General features: G+C 44.6%; 1 protein-coding gene across 1 annotated transcript in view; it reads right to left on the bottom strand.

The window, feature by feature from the left end:
* Slit3 (slit guidance ligand 3) overlaps nucleotides 1-20850 on the bottom strand; it is a 568745-nt gene that overhangs the window by 300836 nt on the left and 247059 nt on the right. The window lies entirely within an intron of this gene.

Raw genomic sequence — 20850 nt, 5'->3', positions numbered from 1 at the left:
TCATTTTACATGCTCATCGTATGGCTCTATGCTATGCTGAACAGAGAATTTGCCAGATAATGTGGGGATGAGGGACAAGAAAGACCTGCCTTGAAAGGCTCCTGGCCTTGAAAGGTGCCCCATGCTCTGTGATGTCATAACTGGAGCTGCAGCCCACATGTGAACTCCAGCAGCCCCTGGACCAGGCCCAACCTGCCACATACTTGGTTGCCCACTGGCACACCACATCTGGGCACCTGCTTCCATCTGACCACTTCTGAGCCTGTCCACCCAAGCTCCATGCTAAGCACCGACTCCAGGCCATTAGGACCTGCATGAGGTAAGCACATCCTGCCTCCAAGATTTTGGCAAAATGGGATCTAGGCAGGGACACCTCTTTAGTTCCATAATTAAAACTGAAACCTGAGACTTTTCTGCTCTTGGGAAGCGATCCACAGGTTTCAGTTTTCAAAGGGTCACCTGGAGCCTTATTAAAGGCTGACTTGTGTCCGCGATTGGGTTACTGCACTCTCAGCAGCTGCTTGACCTCTGCCTCTTAGACCCATTCGGAGGAGAAGACGCCCTTGGAATCCAACCCCACTAAATAGGTGGCCCAGGCCAGTCAGGGCCCCAGGCAGCTCCTCGCTGGACAAATACATTTTGAGTGAGGCTGACTTTTTCTTTGTTCAGATCTCTGGCCATGTGCACTTCTCAGAAAGTCCTTCCTGGATCCCCACACTGCTGAGACTTTACCTCTCCTCACACCTCCCTTTCCATTTTCTCATGCTGCTTATCCCAGAGCATTGCTGTATTTGTTTCCGTGCTTCTGCTGGCTGCCTCCTAGACTGCTAGGTCCAGGAGGAGTGGCTCCCTATTATCTGAGCTGCAGCCTGGCATGTGACACTTATTACATTAAGTCAATGAGGGAAAAGAAGAAAAGATTCATAAAAGGCCATAAGAAAACCAGTGGGGCTTAGGTTACAGAGAGCGTGTGCTGGGGAAGGGGGAAGGGGAGGCACGAAGGGAAAGGGGGAAGGAAGCAGGGGAGAAGGGGAGGGAGAGAGGATGGAGGGACACCGTTACGCTTCTCAACTTGATATCTAAAGCTTTATGGCACTTTCATCGAGTGGCCGTGTCTTTATGACGTGATACATAAGGACTAGGTGACTCAAGAAGATAATCACTTATCTGACATTTTTACTTCCATTATACATTATACATATATATTCATTTTCTCTTCTGCCGGCTTGTGTGCGCTCTCTCTCCAGTTATATCCAGCAAATTTTATGAACCCAAATTGGCCAGAGCCTTGACTGAGGTTCTTGGAGTGGAAAGTCAGTATAAATTTGATGAGAGCCAAGAAACTCAAAACCTTGGTTGTTGGTGGTAGGGGGATGGGAAAATCAGAGAGGAAACACAATGGCAAGAGCCGGGCATTCCTTTGGCTCTTCTCTGGATTGAAAGGTGACAGGTCTGAATGCATGGAACGCCAGCTTCCCCAACGTGGACAGAACTTTGCTTCTCTGATCTGCAACATGGTGTCCTCTACCCAAAGAGCTGAGAGATGGAAGGGCAGCAGGTCAGAGAGGGTTGGGGATCCATGCTTGCAGCGGCCTTAAGAAGCAGCCTCCAAAGGTTGCAAGGACTTTGCTGGCTACAGAATACCTGTTCTCCAAGGAGCAAGAAGAAAACCTGGTAGAAGATGAACTGCCCCACTCCCCGCCTCAATCTATACAGGAAGAAATTACAAACCAACTGACTGAACAAGAAAGGAACAGCATCTAGAGTGGACACATTTGGCCCAGTGAGGATTTTCTGTTATTAGGGAAAAAAACAAAGCAAGAGCAGGTCTGGCCCATCCCTGTCGGCATAACTATTTTCACCCCCCTCCACTGCTGTGGCTGTTTTTATGCTCAGGACATAAAAATTCTTGAAAGGGCAGGTTCAGGGTGATCTTTCTGGAGACCCTGCATCCTGCAGCAGAGCCCCTGCAGGTGCGTGTTGATGGCTGCAGTACCTCTGTGGAGGGAGGCTGGAATTCTGAGTTCCTGGGGTCAGTCAGCAGTTGAGTTCCAAAACCCAGAGTGTGTGTTAATGTGCTTGGGTTCAGGGAGCAGCTGGAGGAAAGTTCCTGCTGTGCTGGCCCCAAAGTGAAACCTAATGCAGGGCTGTGTCACTTAGACCAGCAAACCTCTCTGGAACTTTCTAACCTGTAAATAAAATGAAGACATTGGAAGAGATACTCCCCAAGGATCATACCATTTCAAAATTTTATACTTTCATGAAGAACATGACTCTCTCTATCCTCCTTCCTTTTATCCTCTCCCCTGCTCTCCCTATGGCCCCCCTGCCTCGCTTCCATCCTCTCTCTTCGCCAAGTCTCCTTCATTGGCCTCACAAGGGCCAGAGAGCCTGCCTCAGACCAGGGAAGATAGCAGCCAGGAAACATGGCCTCAGGCTGTGGGGTAGCTGATAGCCCATGGTTATGAGGCTCTAAAGACAAATCCCCAAGTCTCCCATTGAGTGGGGAATAAGAAAATCCAGGCAGTCAGCAAGCAAGGGGTGTCCTGGTCAAGTCCTGGGGGTACACAGCAATAAATACAGCCCCTGTGCCAATAAGTGGTGGCTAATATGGAATCACACATGCACTATTTTGCTGCAGAAGTCAAGAAGAAACTAATAGGTGAAATGACCAGCAACTTAGGTAGCAGGTTGATTATTGCCGGAGTAGATATCATGGATCTAGAAAAACTTTTTAGGAGGGCTGGGGATGTGGCTCAAGTGGTAGCGTGCTCGCCTGGCATGCGTGCGGCCCGGGTTCGATCCTCAGCACCACATACAAACAAAGATGTTGTGTCCGTCAAAAACTAAAAAGAATAAATAAGTAAATACTAAAAATTCTCCCTTTCTCTCTCTTTAAAAAAAAAATTTTTTTTTAGGAGAGGAGATGCAATGCACAAGCTTAGCAAAACTGGTCATTAACACCATCATTCTTCCTTGTGTCTGTTCCTATAAATTGAGAAATCACTCAATTTGGGATGGGCCTGCCCATTAGACATATGTAGTACCTATACTTATGACTGAGCACTGTGCTAAGCTCATTTGTGGCTCAGATAGGTTGGCCTTTGTCAGAGTTAGAGACTCTGCAGTCATTACTCTGAGGTAGGTAGATCAGATTGTTTGGTCTATTCCAGAAACTTAACCTTTTCATCCAGCCCCTGTTCTGGACTTTCCGAGAACATTCCCTTCCTTCTGCTCTCCCCAAATGACTCAGTGGACATTCAGCATTGGGGGTGTAGCTAAAGTAATGAATAGCGTGGAATAGGGAAGGAAAGGCACAGACCTGGAGATGCTGGCTGCTCTCATCACAGGAAGCTTTGCGGGCAAGGAAACAGTCACCGAGGCAGCTTGGGGAAAATTCCTAGCACCTGTGGCAGCCGTCACTCACAGCAGGTCTGGAAAGAGCAGGATGAGTCGCAGACCATCTGCAGCAGTGCCTAAGGCCACGGGACACATCCTATGCACCTGCTTGTGGCAACAGGGCCAATGTGCTCTAGGAATGGATGGCCCTAAAGGTGTGTGCTACAGTAAGAACCTGGGAAAAGTAGCAAGAATGGCATAAATAAGTGGACCTAGGAGGAATTCTGTCTACAAGTTTGTCAGTATGGTAATTTTATCTACAAGGAAAAAAAAAAAAAAGCTTAAGGAATGTGTTCAGGCATCTCTGAAGTTTGTTTATTTGCTTTTTTGAAGAAGAGTCAGGGAAGTCATCCCAAGCCAAAGAAAGTGCTTTTGGAACACAGGCTAAGACTGCTGGACTCCACTGTGGCATGAGGTTATGGCTATACCCATAAATCTTCAAGAAGAAATTTCAAAACAAAACCCATCTCCCTCCTGCCCCTTGGAATCCTGTGTGTTTCCTATTCATACCGTGGCTCTGAGGTTACATGCATCATTTATACCGTCTGCATCAGAAGGAGCTGGACACTTATAAAAATGCAAGTTCTCAGGCCCCTCCTGACTACTGAGTCAGAACCCCTGGGAGAGGGGGTGACCATAATCCACATTTCTAACAGGCTTACAAGATCCTTAGATCACTGAAGTCACTGAGCAGCCCCACTCGGAATTGGGCAATGAGCCCAAACCTGGCCAAACCCCTTTCAGCTACAGTTTGCTGACTATATACATCTTCCATAACCCAATAGAGGACTTCCAGAAAGAACATTAAAATAAAACCTAAAGCTGCCTTTTGCAGGGAGATGAGCTGCTCTGCTGCCAGAGCACCATCCTGGCACAGCCCAGCCATGGAGCTGCAAGAAGGTTCCGCCCTCACAGCCCCTTTCCCCTGGCAGAGATGGGGAAGAGGGCACTGCAGGACCTCAGCACAGAGATGTGCACTTGAGAAAGGTGCAGGTCTGTTCTGGTGAGGGCACTTTACATGCCCAGAAACCAGCCCTGAGCATGGGCCTCCCCCTCCCAGCAGAAGGAGCCTTTAGGTCAATTCCTCCTCTCCTATTCTGAGCAGGGTGGTGAACTGTGGAATCATGCTTATTGTTTGGTCTTCACTTTTCAGGGCTTTGCAATCTCCTTGCTCGGGGAATTTGAAATATCACCCTAAGTCTGACAGCAATTGGCTATTTCTAGGAGCAAGCAGGGGTCTTGGGGTGGATTTCTTTTTCCTTCTGTTTCTACTTCATCTTTGGATCATGAACACACGGGCTGGCATATGGGACTGCCTTCCCCAGGCACTCCTGCAGGGACTTTCTCAAGGTCACTCAGAGTGCGTTGCCTCTCCCTGATGGGGTGCCCTCAACACCCCGCACTGGCAGCTAGCCACTCCCTCTTTCCTTGGCCAACTCGCCTCCCCTCGTGCAGGGTTGCTGGGCAACGCGAGGGGAGCTGATGGATAGAGCTGAATGTTCCAGACTGTTCCAGGGGAACTGTTAGCTTCCTTGTGGGAAGTGGAGGCGAGGTGACATGGCGCTGGGAGTCAGAATCTCCAGCTGTGTCAACTCATTCCACAGGACTGTGAATCTCTCTCTGCTGGCACAAACACTGTCCCTTCTCAGACCTGGGGTCGACATTTCTCAGAGGAGGGAAGCAGGTGTTGGCATGCCTGAAAGAAGCCCACATACCTGCTGGGACAAGCCTCGTTTGCAGTTTTAACTATCTAACGTTGATTCACACTCAATTGTGAGTGAGGCCACAGCACAATTCCCTACTACCTGAGTCCTAAGTTAAATTTTTTTTAAAAGAAAAAATACCCATAAAACTTATCCCTGTGCATTTTAATAGCTTCCTGGGAGGAGAAAGAAAAACTGGCTTTCCTAATCTATAGCTCTGTGCACACTGTGTCTTATTTCCTATGTACTCCACAGGCTCAGGATAGTCACACCCACAAGACCCAGGAAAAGACCCAGTTGTGTTCAGCAACCCATACTCACTACCCTACCATTTGCTTAAATCTAGCTAAGCAGCATGGGAGAAATGCAGATTCCTGGGCCTGGATCTAATGGTACTGAGGGGTAGAATCCCAAAATCTACATTTTTTATAAATGTCCATCTCAGAGCTATGGTTCTTTTCCTTCAAATCACAGCTGAAAATATTTTTCTTTTATAAAGAGAAATTAAATGTGTGCTCTGGTTCCTTGTAGGGTCCCTTAACCCATTTTTTTTTCACTGCCTCAGGCATCAGAGAAGATAAACATTCTCTTTTCTCTTTTCTTTGCAAATAGTCTGAAATATTCTTGTTCTGCGTTTTGCTTGAGACTAAGTGTCATACTTGGGCTGGAAAAGAGGCTGCGAAATTGGGCCACTGCCTGCTTTTGTAATAAAGTTTTATTGGCACAGTCCTGAAATTTTGTTAACATACTATTTATGACTATATTGCTAGTATAGTGACAGAGGGGAGTTACTAACACAGAGACAATGTGTCCTGCAAAGCTTAAAATATTTATTTTACTATCTTGACTCTTATAGAAAATGTCTGCCAAATGTTGGTTTGGAAGGGTGGCAGAGGCTGGCTAACTGTTCAGCATGCCATGTCCTCTTCCTGGTTCCATCATTAGACTACATTTCCCAGCCTCCCTTGGGAAGAGACATGCTCAAGTAGCTGTTTTCCAACCAAGGAGATGTAAGAGGAAATTTCAAAAGTCTATCCTAGCCTGTAAAACCTCCCTCAGTTATTCTCCAGGCTGCAGACAGGCGCAGCCGTGAACCATGGAGACTCCTGCCAAAGGTGGCAGAGCTATTAATCATCATTTAGGAAAAGGATTTGGTCTTTTAATTGTTAACTTGGAGGTAAACCACACACCCATTAGGAAAGCCATTTTGATCTTTATATGAGAGAAAAATAAGCCTCAGTTAGAGTCACACATTCTATTAAATTCATTTGTTACAGCAGTCTGAATTAATTTAATTTCAACAATGAGGCTCCTCCCTAAGGCTAGAAGTCAGAGTTAAGGAGTGAGGTCTTCTCCTTATTCAGAACACTCTTAACATCTCCAAAAGCACCAACCAGGAATGTAGGGACTGTGGCTTTTGTACTGGAGAAAGAGGAGGATGGAGAAGACCCAGAGAGAGTAGTGGTTATAGAAATTATTCATTTTCCCGAGGACACTACTCATATCCTAACAAGGCCAGTGAAATGTTTGTCTTCCCTATTGCTGAAGGGCTTCCCTGCCACACATATGGCTAGAACAGGAGGTGTGCTGCCTCCTCAGGAAATAATTATTTTCAGGGGAGATGTAAAGTCTAGTGTCAGGGTTAGGCCTCCAGGGAACATGATGAAGTAGAGAGGAAGAGGTTCTGAACAGATCCGCCTCGAAGCTTCCCTGCAACAGAGTGTGTAGCTTGGCAAGTGGCCACCCCTCTGAAGCTACATTTCCTCATCAGTAGATGTCTGCATCTTAGCCTGTTGGAACCAGTCTGGATAGAACTAGATCAGTGGTTTCCAGAGAAGTTCCCAGGATACCTGTGATTCTTCAGAGGTATCTTAGTAGCTTCTGTGATGCTCATGAGAGAGGCAACAGAATGGATGGGTTCTAGGCTGCTCACTGGTTCAACTGGAAAACAGCACTTTTTTGTGTACTTATGTGGGGATGCTTCAAAGTAATGATGATGTGCTCCACGATACCCTTCCAAGACAGGCACACAGGATATATTCCATTGTTGCCTCAGGGATGGACTGTCTTAACTCAAAATAGAGAACAAAAATTCTAATTCCTGGTTTTTATTTTCAGAAATCCAGATCTATATTGTCCAACATGGTAGCCTCTAGCTGCATGCTACTTTTTGAGTTTAAGTGAATTAAAATAAAACATTTCCCAGCACTCTGATCATATAAGATATAACTCCATATAAGATATGGAGTTACCATAAGGGAAAGTGATACATGAACCATGTCCACCAGTGCAGAAAGTTCTGTAGGACACTGCTATTCTAAACCCTAAGTATATTCAGGGTATACTTGATTCATCAGAATGAGGAGTCCCATCTTCCAAAGATGTTTCCATTTAGGGAAAATATTAATGGGGTGGTAAAGGGACTTTGAGACAAGATGGACACCTGATCATCATTTTCTTAACCTCCACTCCCAAGTCCAAGGCTGAGTCAGACATGGAGAAATGACAGAAACTACATCTGAGTTATGTCCAACTATGTCCACCTCCCAGGTGGAGTCAAGCGAGGCAGCAAAGCCCCTCAGGATTTCCTCTGCTCTCTCCTGGTACAGGAACACTGGGGAGAGATGGAGTCAGGGTGGCAGTCAGTAGCCTGGCTTGACAGCTTTCTAGAGTTTCCTGGCACCTCTGAGAAGCAAGGAAGTAAGAAGAAGATTGGTTGTGTCCTCAAAAATCATGAGCACAAAGCTCACTGAGTGAGAAGGTCTGTCATATAGACTACCCAGGCAAACCGTGAACTAGATGCCATGAATTAGGTGAACCATGAACTAGATGCCCACTTCCTCCTCCCTTATGCTGGGCGCCCTTTAAGCACCCTGAAGCTTGGATATAGCCCTGGGGAGGAGGCAGAGGGACCTGGAAGTGCCTGAGATTGAGTTTTTGTGGAAAAGGGACATGAGGAAGAACTTTTTATAAACAAAGTGACTTTTCTTAGATTCTGATTCTTGGGGACTGAATTTATACCCACCACAGGTTTCTTATGCCTGTACAGAAATGATTCTGCGGCTGAGAACAATGGAAGACTGAAAACTCAATGAAACTCAATCCCAATTTCTTCTATCTAAAATCATCTAATTGGATATGATGGGCTTGGGGAACAGGTATATGTGGGAAGAGGCTCAGGTCCCACAATCTTTTGGAAGGAACTCTGGGTGTGTAGAGGTGGCAGAACTCTCCAGTATGTGCCTGTCCTGTTTATACTCTAGGGTGGCCCACTATAATGCATCTTCCATGTGTTTATGAAGGTGCCCAAGGAAAGGGGAGCTCTAACTTCCTCTACCCAAGCAGGGTGAGTGTTATGAATGTCTAGATGCTTGTAAACATGGGTAATGCTCACCCACTGAAGATCCTGAGTCCCTGGAGCTTTGGTGCAAACTCCTCTGTGGGACCCAAACACTGGTGTGAAAAAGAGCTCCGTCACATGGATGGGTACAGGGTTTGGTTTCTTTGATTGCTGTGAAAAGTAGTTGTTTGGTTAAAAAATGGCTTGTATTCCTTTAGGGTTCTATTCACAAAAAGGAGGAATGGAATTTTCGTTTAAAGAAGAATAGCTGAGCCCTTGTCATCAGCTTTAGGGACAGGTCTAGGCTTCTGGGATAGAGGCTGTGTACACTGAGAAGGGTCCTACAGAAAGCTTTCCCAGGGTCTCTCTGAACCTAGGAGAGGCCTAAGCTTACATGGTAGCCCTCCTTTCTTTCCTCCTCCCCTCCTCCTCCTCCTCCTCTTCCTTCTCCTCCTCTCTATTCTGTTTGCTTCCCTCCCTCAGTTACCTTCTCTCATTCTTCTCTCTCACTCTGCCTCCTTGTTTGACCTAAATTTTTCTGCCATTTCCACCCCCACCAGATGAAGGGCTTACTTGTGAGGTGCCAACAGAGATATCCATCAAGGGTGGGGTGAATGAGGGAGTTAGGGCATTCTAACTGTCCGCTCTTAGGAGGGTGAGCTGGTAACAAGGTCAAATGCATTTTTAGAGGAGGCTGAGGTTTAGGGTCAGGAAGCAAGGCAAAGAACTGTTTTCTCTTCCCAGTAGAAACATCTGCAACCTATAGTTGGAGAATGTGATTCTGCCAGCAGGTCGTGGGGGGGTGTCCTGAGCTATGGTCCTCATGCATTCTATTTTAGTTATCCCTAAAAAACAGCTTTGAGGTAGGCATAATCGCCCTTCTTTTATGAATAGCCAATAGGAGGATCAGAAAGGTGAAGAACACACAGCCACCCAGCTGGAAAGTCTCTGAACCAGGAAAGTAGCCCCAACATCAGCAAGGATGGGAACATAGCACAGCAATAGGGAGATGTCAGGATGGCCATTCCCCAGGAAGAAGTGAAGAGAGATCTGAAAGGGACATGGTAACAGCTCTTGCTACTGAGCATCTCATGTGACTAATCTAGTGAGCCAAGAAGCTGGATTTGGCTGAGATATGAGTCCCCACCCAATATGCTGTGTGGTCCCCATATTAGTTGTGGGGAGATACAAATTCTCTACCATCAGGAGCAAACCATCCTACTGGAGAGAGAGCTGTCATTCCCCGGCCTCTCACCCGGCAGTGAGAGTGGACGTACTTTTTCTTGCCGGAAGTTGCCAAACAGCTGTGAGATGTTTGGGGTTGACACTGGAAGAGGCCATGGTCCTCTTCCAGTTCCTGCTGCCTCCTTGGTTTCCAGAGCAACAGTGCAGGACTGGGAGAGCAGATGCGTTATCAGATTTGGACAGGGAGGCGAGCAGCAGTGTTTGTCGGCAGGAACAGAGTGTGACACAAACAGCCTGGGCTCTGTGCCTTGCCCAAGCTGTCGCAGGCACCACATCCTCCAGAAGCAAACTGAGAACAACCAGAATCAACCAACCTCTTGCTTGTCTTTAAAGAAGAGTGCAGAATGATGGGGGAAATGAGTCAGAATAATTAAAGATGATAAGAAGAAAAGTTGCAATCTCAAGGCAGGGTCTCCCTTGAAGCAGTTCCTACCCAGGCATTCGGAATCCGCACAGGGCTGTGGGTTTAGAGAGTCTCATGATTCCCCAAGTCTCCAGGCACTTCCAAGCCTCCCAACGCAGAAAACAATTTGTAAAACTAAGGTATTACTCATCAAAACACCCTGCATTATTTTAATGGCTGAATGGCAGTGTGGGTCAGGGTAAATGTTGGAAGTTTCTGGAAGCAATCTATTCTCTATTGCTAATAAGTTGGACCAGAATCACAGAAGGATGTTAGAAGGAATTCTTCTGGATATGGTTCAGGAATGAGTTGCAGAGTTAAAAGAGAAATTTAAAAAAATTATCTTGACTCTATCTGGAATCTTAAAGAAACTATTACTCAAAAGAGGGAACAGAGGCCCCGTGCTGTGGTGCTCACCTATAATCCTAGCAGCTTGAGAAGGCTGAGGAAGGAGGCTCACGAGTTTAAAGCCAGCCTTAGCAACTTAGCAAGGCTCTAAGCAACTCAGTAAGACCCTGTCTCTAAGTAAAATATTTAAAAGGGCTGGGGATGTGGCTCAGTGGAAGAGTGAGTGAGTGAGGCCCTGAGTTCCATCCTAAGTACTGAAAAAAAAAAAAAAAAGTGGAGGGGTGGATTCAAAAGTGATTCCTTCAGCCCCATAACAGCCATAATAGAAAAAGCAATATGGACTCCCGAGTTCCCGGCTCCTTCCAGAAGGTCATATGAACTGAGAACCTCTTTCCAACATGCCCATCCTGTGGGGGATTCTGGAGACGGGATGTATAAGAAAACGAATCAACTGGGTCCAGAGAAAAGGGAGAGAAGCTCAAAACCATTTCCCTGGAACAGATGGCATATTCTTTGCACTCCTATATTTTCTTTGGTCTTGTTCTCTCATGGGTTCCTCTTGTGGGGTGGACTGTGGGAATTTAGGAGCCTCATTCTGTACCTAGCGGAAACTGGGCACACAGGGAACTTGGGCAGCTCTGTTGTGAGAAATCCCAGAGGGGACTGAGATCAACCCTTTTCTTGACAGAGGGAGAAGCCTACAGCTCAGGGGCCTCCTAGAGTCACAGTATGCAAATAATTAAACAAATGGTTCAACAGCAATGTTGTCAGAAAAAGAATTTCCAATTCTATCACCATGGTGACAGCTCATCAAAAAAACTAATCTAAATCTAAAAATTGTCTTCATTTGGCTGATGGAAAATAATAAGTAGGAATCCTGGGGTCTGTGCTTTGTATTAACCATCATAACCAGACTGGACACTCCCCCAGTTCCACGTATGGAACTGACTTGGTCCTAGCAGAGCTATAGCCATTTGTGACTCCCCAGAATACACTTGAGCCCATGAGCTAAAGAGAAGAGTGGCTTATCCTCCATCCCCCAAACCACCAGCCTGCCTCTTCTCCCCAGGTTCTTGCTGTATTTATTAACCTTTGACCCCAGGCTTACTAGCTGTCCATAGCAATTTCATAGTTAGGGCATTTATGGAAGTGACTGGAGTGGTGACTCCCGGGGAGAGTGTATGAACAGGGGAGGAGACTAGAATATTCTGATGAACTGAATCAGAAATGAGCATGTGCGTCTCCCTTCTGTTCTAAGGGAGAGGCCACAGCCTAATTTTTATATTAAAACTGAATTATATAAATCTCCGAGGCATCCAAAAATAAGTCAAGAATGTGTTTTACTACTTCTAGAAGCACTGCCATCTGACCAAATGTTGTGGGTGTGAAATTTCCAAGAAGTTGGGTCAAGAACAGGGACTGAAAGACAAGCATCAAGTTGTAAGTATAGAAATATTTGCTGAATCTTTGTAGAAACAAGAAAATATCAGGGACCACCCAAGTCCATCAACTGTGGATTAAGAAAATGATGAGACAACATACAATGGAACATTCAACAGGATTACAATGCACACACTGCTGCAGACCTACAGTCACTGACCTAGACAGATGCTCACCCGATACTGCTAGTAAAAGTCAGGCTACAAAAAAATACCGAGAGCATACTCCTATTTACAGTATGTCTCTGTGTGTGTGCATATGAGGAAAAGAGAGTCACACATATACCTATATGTTAACGACTCTTACCTCTGATGATTTCTCCTTCCTACCTTTATATGATTTGGGTGTGTGAGCCGGTATTTTGTGCAATGAGCTGCTATGAATACTGTGATCAGAAAACTAAAACATCAAACCCTAACACTACTTTTAGATTAACTGTTCAAGGACAAAAGATAGATTGATTGCCTAGTGTGCACGAGGCCTTGGTTTCAGTGCCCAGTGCTCCCAAAACAAAGAATAAAGGATAGAGATCAAGCTTATACCATACAGAATGCAGTGGTGTGAAGCAAAATGAGAGGACCCCATGTTTCCTGCTTCAAGGGGCTTGAAGTAGAAACAAGGGGAAGACTGTGTGCACGAAACAGCCAAGTCAAGAACTCTGGGAGTCAATGAGCTAAACTTTAAAGACAGTGGATCAGGCCCACGTGGGTAGACAGACAGGATGGTGGTTAAGAGGAGGAAGTAACTGATGTTCCCATCTCAGATGCCGTGATATTGAACAAGTCGCTCATCCATCCTGAGCTTCAGTTTTCCCATCTGATAGTCAAGTTAATAACGATAGGAGAGGTAAAGCACAAAGCTCTGCACACACCAGGGACATTCAGGAAGTGGCCACTATTCATTTTTAATTTGTTCTAATTAGTATGCATGACAGCAGAATGCATTTCAACTCAATGTACATAAATGGAGCATAACTTTTCACTTCTCTGGCTATATGCGATGTAGAGTTGCACCATATGCGCAGTCATACCTGTATCTAATGTAATGATCTCCATCTCATTCCACCATCTTTCCTGCCCCCGTGTCCCCCAACTATTCTTATTACTTCTCTATCCTTCTCCCATGGAGCTCTGTGAGAGCAAGCGTGAAGAGCTTTAGACAGAAGAAAAACTGGCTATTGAGGTAATAGTTCTGGATGCTCATGGTCATCTGCTTTCTGAAAAGACCCTTCCTAATTTAGCTTATGTGTTTAAACAAGTATTTAAATTAAATGGCACTCATTTCCCCAGGGACATGCAGAAGTCTGCCCTGCTCTTCCCTGGCATGGTGCAGTTTTCACTGAGGTGTGTGATCTGTTTTATGAAGCCGGTCAATGCCTCCCCTTTCCTCAGCAAGTGACTTGCTGAGCTCTGACCCAAGGCACCTCTAATCTGATCCCTTTTCACTCCGCTCCCCACCATGACCCCCATGCCATTCCGCTCCTCCTTCCCCTCCTTAGTGTAATCAGCCTGGTCCAATTTGCTTGTATAAACAGGAGGCCAGCGCAGGCCTCCTAGATAGGCCATGGCGGTTCTGCTTTTTATACATTGCCTCTGCCTTGTTTCCTGAGACCTTTCAATAGAGCCAGACTTGGAGGAGAGTTATATTAAACAGTTTGACTTCAAACTTAAACAGCCCCTGAAGCATTAGTGGTTCAAAGATCTCCTGGTACATTTATGCAAAGCCATTGGTCTGGGGAGAGGTGTTGGAGGACTTGCAATGCACTAAGAATCTCCTCTGCTGGCAGGAGGCAGAGTGGTTTTCATTAAGGAGCTGCTCTTTATCTCAACGCATTACTGACCGCCAAAGCTGAGCTGGGCTACTTCCCCTTGCCTTTAAAGGAAGCTGCCTCTGGTCAGAAACTATGATAAAAAAGTGTTCACCTTGAAGGTACAAAGGAGGGAAGTGTGGCCCTACGGAGGCTTGCTTTTCTCAGTTTGATCCCCCCAAATGCTTTAAATTCTAAGTTTTGTGACCACCTCTGAGACAGACACATGGGTCATTTCTCCAGTGTTGGGTAGTTAGTACTTGAGGAAAAAATAATCTTTGAATTCTAAACTACAGGGGAACTTGTAATGCCACTTAGAACATGGTCCACTTATAAGTTAGGGTCATGTGTGCCCAAGGGACAATTCATCTGCTTCAGGACTGTGCAGGCTCTCTCCAATCCTATTGTGCTGCTGACTAATGGGGTGGATGGAGACGAATTCTTTCCTCTTTCTCTGCCAGGGTTTTCCCATCTAAAAACTGTGAATTTCAATCTGATAAGTCTAATAGAGATGTTGCCAGGATTAACTATGGTAACACACCTAAAGTGCTTTCTGCAGTGCCTGGCATAAAGTGAGGCTGGCACTTGATAAATGCCAGCTATTGTTATGCTTATTATCACCACATTATTATTTAGGCAGTCTAAAAGTTGTAAGCAACATTTTGCATTTAGGATACATGTGCATTTTTCAGGGAATGAATCCATACCTTTTATTTTCATTTTTCCCAAAAGGGGAATAACCACTAAGCTAGCTGGACTCTTCTTTAATTGATGGTAAAATCCTACCCAGAGGTGGAAGTAGGTTTTTTGTTTGTTTTTTTTTTCTCTTCCGGAATCACATGGTAAGTCAGAGGCAAGGCCAGAATTAAAAGCCAAAGACTCTTAACTCATTATCCAGTGCTTTGCAAAGTTTGGGAAACATTAGATAAATCAGTCCAAGCCTGACCCAGCCATGTATAGACGTCATTTGTAAATAAAAATGGAGCAGGTTTAGATACCTCTTGGTAGCCTCAAAGCAAAGAGGACTTTGGGGGGTCTGGAGGTTTGATGGTTGGGAAGTTGTGCAAAGTTACTTGACAGTAATCAACAGGTAAGAAAGGGGTGCAATGAAATGATGAAGGAATGTGAAATCTTCCAGTAAAATCCATCCCAGTTCCAAACTCCTTTGCATTTCCTATGTGATAGCAAAGTCCATTGATCCCATAAGCTATCTGTATGCTTTATAAAATCCAAGGTAATATATGTATCGTTGACTTAGGAAATAAATAATTTTGTAGTTCTAAGTGATTAAACCTCATTCTCCATAGAGACACAGCCATAGGACTCTGAGGTTTGCTCTATCTTTCCTATAACTAGGTTCTTTAAAATACCCGATTGTTTTCCTAGTTCAATGCTTCTCAAAGTGGGGCTCTGTAGCTGGCCCTGGGACCCTAAGCATTGGCTTTACTGTTACTCATTAGAAATGCAAATTTTGGGACCCCTCCTGAGACCTACTCTGAGGAGACTCTGGGGTGGGCTCAGCAATCTGACTTAACAGGGTCTCCTGGTGATTCTGACGCACAATCAACTCTGAGAACCACTAATTTAAGTCACTGGTGTGGTAGAGAAACCAAGCAAGGAATTGAGGGTTTGGAAAAGTCTTCCAGAAACCTGAATCCCTAGAATACATTTTTTTAAAAAATAAACTGAAATTAGATTAGTAACCTAGATCCTCCTGTATTTTGCAAACAAGAGATCTTGGAAGGAAGTGGAAAATAAATTTCAAAGCCTTTCATCTCAGTTACAATGACACATTCATTTTAGCATTGTGTGGGAAGGAAGGGAGGGAGTGAAGGAGGGCGGTGGTTGGGTTTGTGGAGGAGAATACATAATTCCAATGGAATCCACTGTAATTTAGGGACAATTAGTGTCTGCACATTCTCCATCCATAAGGCTGCATTAATCCAGTTAATCTTTATATTCTAATCAAAAGTAAATATCCTTGAGTGTACTGGGTCATTTTAACACATTCTGCCCACCTGGACACTGTTCTCTACTCTGTAACATGGAGCTTTGAGGAGCTTCTAGAAAAGGAGCCACCATCTTGCCTGGGCCTGGCAGCCCCTTGGAAATCAGCCTGCACCTGAGCTGTGCCCCAACCTGCAGCTCCAGATCTCTGACTAGACCTCCCTTGCCCCATCATTGTTCAAGTCCTTCTTGACACCCCCTGGCTATTCTGGGCAGCCTTTCCCCACACATCTCCACTGGCCCTTGGTTAAGAACCCCAGAACTTGAATAATACAAATGCCTTGCATTGCTAGGTCACTTTACTCTTTCCAAAGGCCTTTCACAGTCCATTTTTCACATGCTCTTCCAAACTATCATCACCATATCTTCACTTCCCACCTCCTCCAGTTTCCAAACAGGGCCACAGAGACAAGAAGAGGTCATGAGACCTACCAAAGTGCACCAAGAGTACATGGCTGCCAAACTCGTCTCCTGATCCACAGGCAGAGATCTCTTATGAAACCCCATTTCTGACCACCCTCCTATATCCAGAATGCCAATGAATAATACATTTGTTCCTGTATATGTCTTTGGGACATCTTTGTGTCTATGGAAATCAGAGCATCATCTTTCATTTAAAAGTCCTTAAGGAGAAGAAATCACATCTGTGTAAGGCAGACTCAAATAATAATTTGAAATGTTTCTATCTATTCAGAATATTTTCATTTTTATCTTACTTTATCTACAAAACAATCCAAGGAGTTCAGTACAAAATGCATAATATTATACCTGTTCTAATGGTGAGAAATGGAAGTTTGGCAATAAAAGCAACTTAATGGCTCAGCAGTAGAAAGTGGCATTGCTGGAAACAGAACACAGATTTTCAATTTGTGGTGCTGTATTTATCTACCAGATACGTGGTTTTAAAATTGCGAACCCAGGGGCTGGAGTTGTGGCTCAGTGGTAGAGTGTTTGTCTAGCATGCACAAGGCCCTGGGTTCGATCCTCAATACCACATAAAAATAAATAAATAAAATAAAAATATTTTTAAAATAAAATAAAATTGCAAACTCAAGGTTCCTGCATGCCAACTCAGAAACTTCTGGGGGAGCCATGGACAGGTGGAGCAAGCATTCTATCCCTGGTTTAACTAGATGTGCCCCCTCTTAAAGAGCAGTGAAAGCCGTCGACAGATTCACATTTCCTGCCTGCAGTATCCAGCCTAGCAGTGGTATTAGTAGCACTGGTCAGATGGAGGCACAGAGTTCAGGAAAACAGAGCTGCAGATGGCTCTGATCAGCCTTGAAGTTCTGGCAAACACCTGATACCTCCTCACTTGCAATCAGCGTAGACAGTAAAAACAGCATCCTGTCCTCAGGGAGAGTAAGTTACCGCTCAGCCTATTCTACTCTGCTCATTAATTCAACAAATATTTGTTGAGCAATTACTATGTGCTAAGCCCTGTGCTAAGGTCTGGGACTAGAATGTCAGAAAAAAAATACAGAGTGCTTCCACCTCTGCGCCCCTACAGCATACTTTCTGGTAGCCCTGAAACATCATCATAACAATAAAAATTCCACATCAAAGCAAGAGCTATGAAGGAAAGATCTGCCAGTTGCATGAAAGAGTAATGAGGATGGTCTCATCCAGTGAGGGGGTCTAGGAACTGCAGTCTTTAGAGAAAACACTGAAGCCAGGTTTTCTTGGCAGAGAAGAGAGGAAACGCACATTGGTTGCAAGGAACAGATTCTCAGAAGTGATAAGGGCCTGGCCTGGCTGTGAAATGCAGAGGAGATGCAGCTAGGGCCCAGTGAGCCAGGACAGAGCAGCGGGGATGAAGACAGGCCAGGCAGGGCAAGGCTGAGGATTTACCTGAGGAAAGGTGTGCAGCTGTTGCAGGGGTTTAGGTAAGGAGTGTCAAGATTGATTGACATGCATGATGATTTGGGATGCTGCCTCCAGGAAAAATTGAAGTTGGTCAAAAATATAAGTGAAGAGACTTATGAGGAGGTGATTAAGTGGTTTTCCTTTGTCACACAGTTAGAGGTGCCCTTGAGGGATTTTATAATTTAATGTGGAAGAGAAAGCAGGCAGCATGGACAACTTTGCAAGAGTGGTAGAAAACAGAGAGCCCCAACTTGGATTGAGATGATGTGGTTCCAGTCCTGCACCACCATGGCACAGCACGTAACATGAGACAGTCCACTTAACCGGCCCCTCTGAGCCTCAGTCTCCCCATTTGTGATAAGGAGTTAATAATCCAGTGCCCAATAAAATACTGCAAGTGAAAGTGCTTTGTCAATGGATAAAGCATCTTGGAAGTGCCATTGTCATTAACCGTGTCAACAGACACACAACAATTATAATCATAGCTCTGAGTATACATGCAGTAGTGTTTTAATCTCTGTTGACAAAAGTTACTGGAAACCAAGGCTATTTATTGTGTTCCTAGATTCCTTTGAATTTTCATTGCACTTCATAAATCTACCTTTGTTTTTTTAAATGCTGAAACTTTTACAGTTGGTAGATGAAGAAATTATTTTATTTGCTAAATCGATCACAAATTCTCAGAACATTTATAAACATTTTTGGTTCATATACATTTTCAAGCCTCAGACATTTATGTGCCTACCATAATGTGTAAATATTAACTTGACATTTTATTTACATCTAATTTAAATATACTCCCTTCCATGCTGTTTTAAAGAAATTTCAACCTTAACAATATCACCTGTGAAATCAGAGTTGATATGTCAGTTATATTATTTTCTAATACACATTAAAATAGTTGCAAGATTATTAAAATATAAATAATCTAAACCATGTAATATGATTTCCCACAACAGCAGTGGTAAACACTGCAGTTGGGAACCAATAGCTTATCAAGCATTCATAATTTAGGCCTTTTGTCAATATCAAAATTAACAAGGCCTTCCACCAGTTTGGTGGATCTTAACATTGAAATCACCTGGTGAACTCTTTCTGTCTGTCTTTCTTTTTTTTTTTTTTTTTTTTTTTTTGTTACTGGGGATTGAACTCAGGGGCACTCGCCCACTGAGTCACATCCCCAGCCCTATTTTGTATTTTATTTAGTGATAGGGTCTCACTGAGTTGCTTAGCACCTCACTTTTGCTGAGGCTGGCTTTGAATTTGCAATCCTTCTGCCTCAGCCTCCCCTGCCACTGGGATGACAGGCGTGCGCTCCGCTTTACCTTCAGAACTTTTAAAACTCTTCATTCCCTGCTGGACTCTGAATAAAATTAAATCAAAATCTCTGTCCATAGGGCCCAAGCAACAGTATTATTTAAAGTTCTCTGAGATGATTCTTTTTTTTTTTTCCTTTTGGTGCTGGGGATTGAACCCAGTGGCACTTAACCACTGAGCCACATCCCCAGTCCTTCTATTTTTCATTATGGGGTAGGTCTTGCTAAGTTGCTTAGGGCCTTGCTAAGTTGTGGAGGCTGGGCTCAAACTTGTGATCCTCCTGTCCCAGCCTCCGGAGATGTTGGGATTACATGCATGCACTACTGAACCTGGCCTGAGATGATTCTTATGTGAGCCAAGTTTGAGAAACACTGATGGAGATCCTGGATGCTTTTTAGAACTGTGGAGGACTTCCAGGATTGAGGATACACTCTCAGGGAAAAACTGACAGTAGTGGAGTCAATTACTGTTTTTGTCTCATTTAGAAGGGGACAGCCATCTTAATAACAACAATAGCAATAATAGTACTATAACCAAGCAACATTCGTTGAAGGCTAACTTTATGTCAATCATTCTGCTAAGTGCTTTATAAGAATTATACCATTTAATTTTCACAGCAACCCTATAAGATGAGCACCATATTTATCTATTTCCAAGATGAGATGTCAGAGGCCCAGAGAAGTGTATTAACTTGTCCATGATCACACAATACTAACTTGGCCTCCCTAGTAGCTGGTACTGCAGGCACCGATGTTGGGCTGGCTTCAATCATTTCATGATGACTTTCTACTTCTTTCTACTTAAAACATACCTTAGGGTCTTGACTCCTGTTATATAAACTCTGGGATCTCCTTTCTCTGTGCCTTTTTATTGGTCTTTTTTTCACCATGCCCAGTTTTACAGATGAGCAGATTTTTTCAATGTGAAAATGGAAAATGAAGACCTATCCCCAGGTCCTAAATGAACTCCATGTGTGGTCTTGTGAAAGCGCCCTAACTTTTCTTGGATATGGTTTTTCTCATTTGAGTTGCAAAAATAAACCCATCTGCCTGGAGCCATTAAGGCTGGAAGAAGAGGCATCCAAAGGGTTGGGTCCCCATCACTCTTGCCCTGGAGAAAGGGAGGGAAGGACAGTTTCCATCAGCCAGAAGTCACTTTCCTCCTTTGTAGGATCCAGTTACTCCCCACGCTCTCCCCAGTCTGAATAAACAAGACTAGATGAGCACACCTAGGGGACCTTGGGCCAGCCTGGGTTTTAGCACATGCTCCAGGGGGGGGGAGGCGAACTTCAGCCCTGTTTTCTAAGAGAGAGATGAAAAACCCAGCCTCTGATTATGCAGTGGATTCTGCTTCACAGTTGGATAAGGGGCGTGAAATCGGATGTTTTCCAAGCTCAAAATAAAGCCATGGAAAACCTCCCTCCCTTCCCCTTCCATACCGAACATCGAACATCGAAACGCTCTGTGTTTCATTTCCGAATGGGGCAATGTTCTTTTTAAGGGAAATGTTAAGCAGGGATTAGAGACACCATGGGCTGTAACTCTATCCTCAGCCCTTTCATTGTTAATAGTGTTTTTTCTGGCAGTGTCTGTGCAGAGATGTGGGAAAAACCAAAGTCTTATGTAAATGAGAATCGACACACACTGATAAAGCAAGAGCTAGACCTGAGGTCTTAATTACACAGGAGTCTAGATGTCAAAATGAATGCAGCTTATTGACGCTTGGAGACTTCACTCAGTATTAAGTTGGACGCCCTTCTTCCGGGAGCAGAGAGCAAAGCACAGGTTTCTCGTTTCTCGAGCCACGCTCATAAATGTCAGAGGGCTTTGGTCATGCCTAGACACTTTTCCGGGTTGAACCCCAACACTCATACCTTCTCATGGGGAGGACAAGCAAAACAAGGTGTGCAGCAAACTGCTGATAAGTGGACCAAGGGCTCTTGACAGCAGAGTCTCCAAGCACACCACCTCCCCAC

The sequence above is a fragment of the Callospermophilus lateralis genome, chromosome 5 (genome assembly GCF_048772815.1).
Source record: "Callospermophilus lateralis isolate mCalLat2 chromosome 5, mCalLat2.hap1, whole genome shotgun sequence".
NCBI lineage: Eukaryota > Metazoa > Chordata > Mammalia > Rodentia > Sciuridae > Callospermophilus > Callospermophilus lateralis.
The sequence above is the reverse complement of the archived record's forward strand: the minus strand, read 5'-3'. Positions and strand labels throughout refer to the sequence as shown.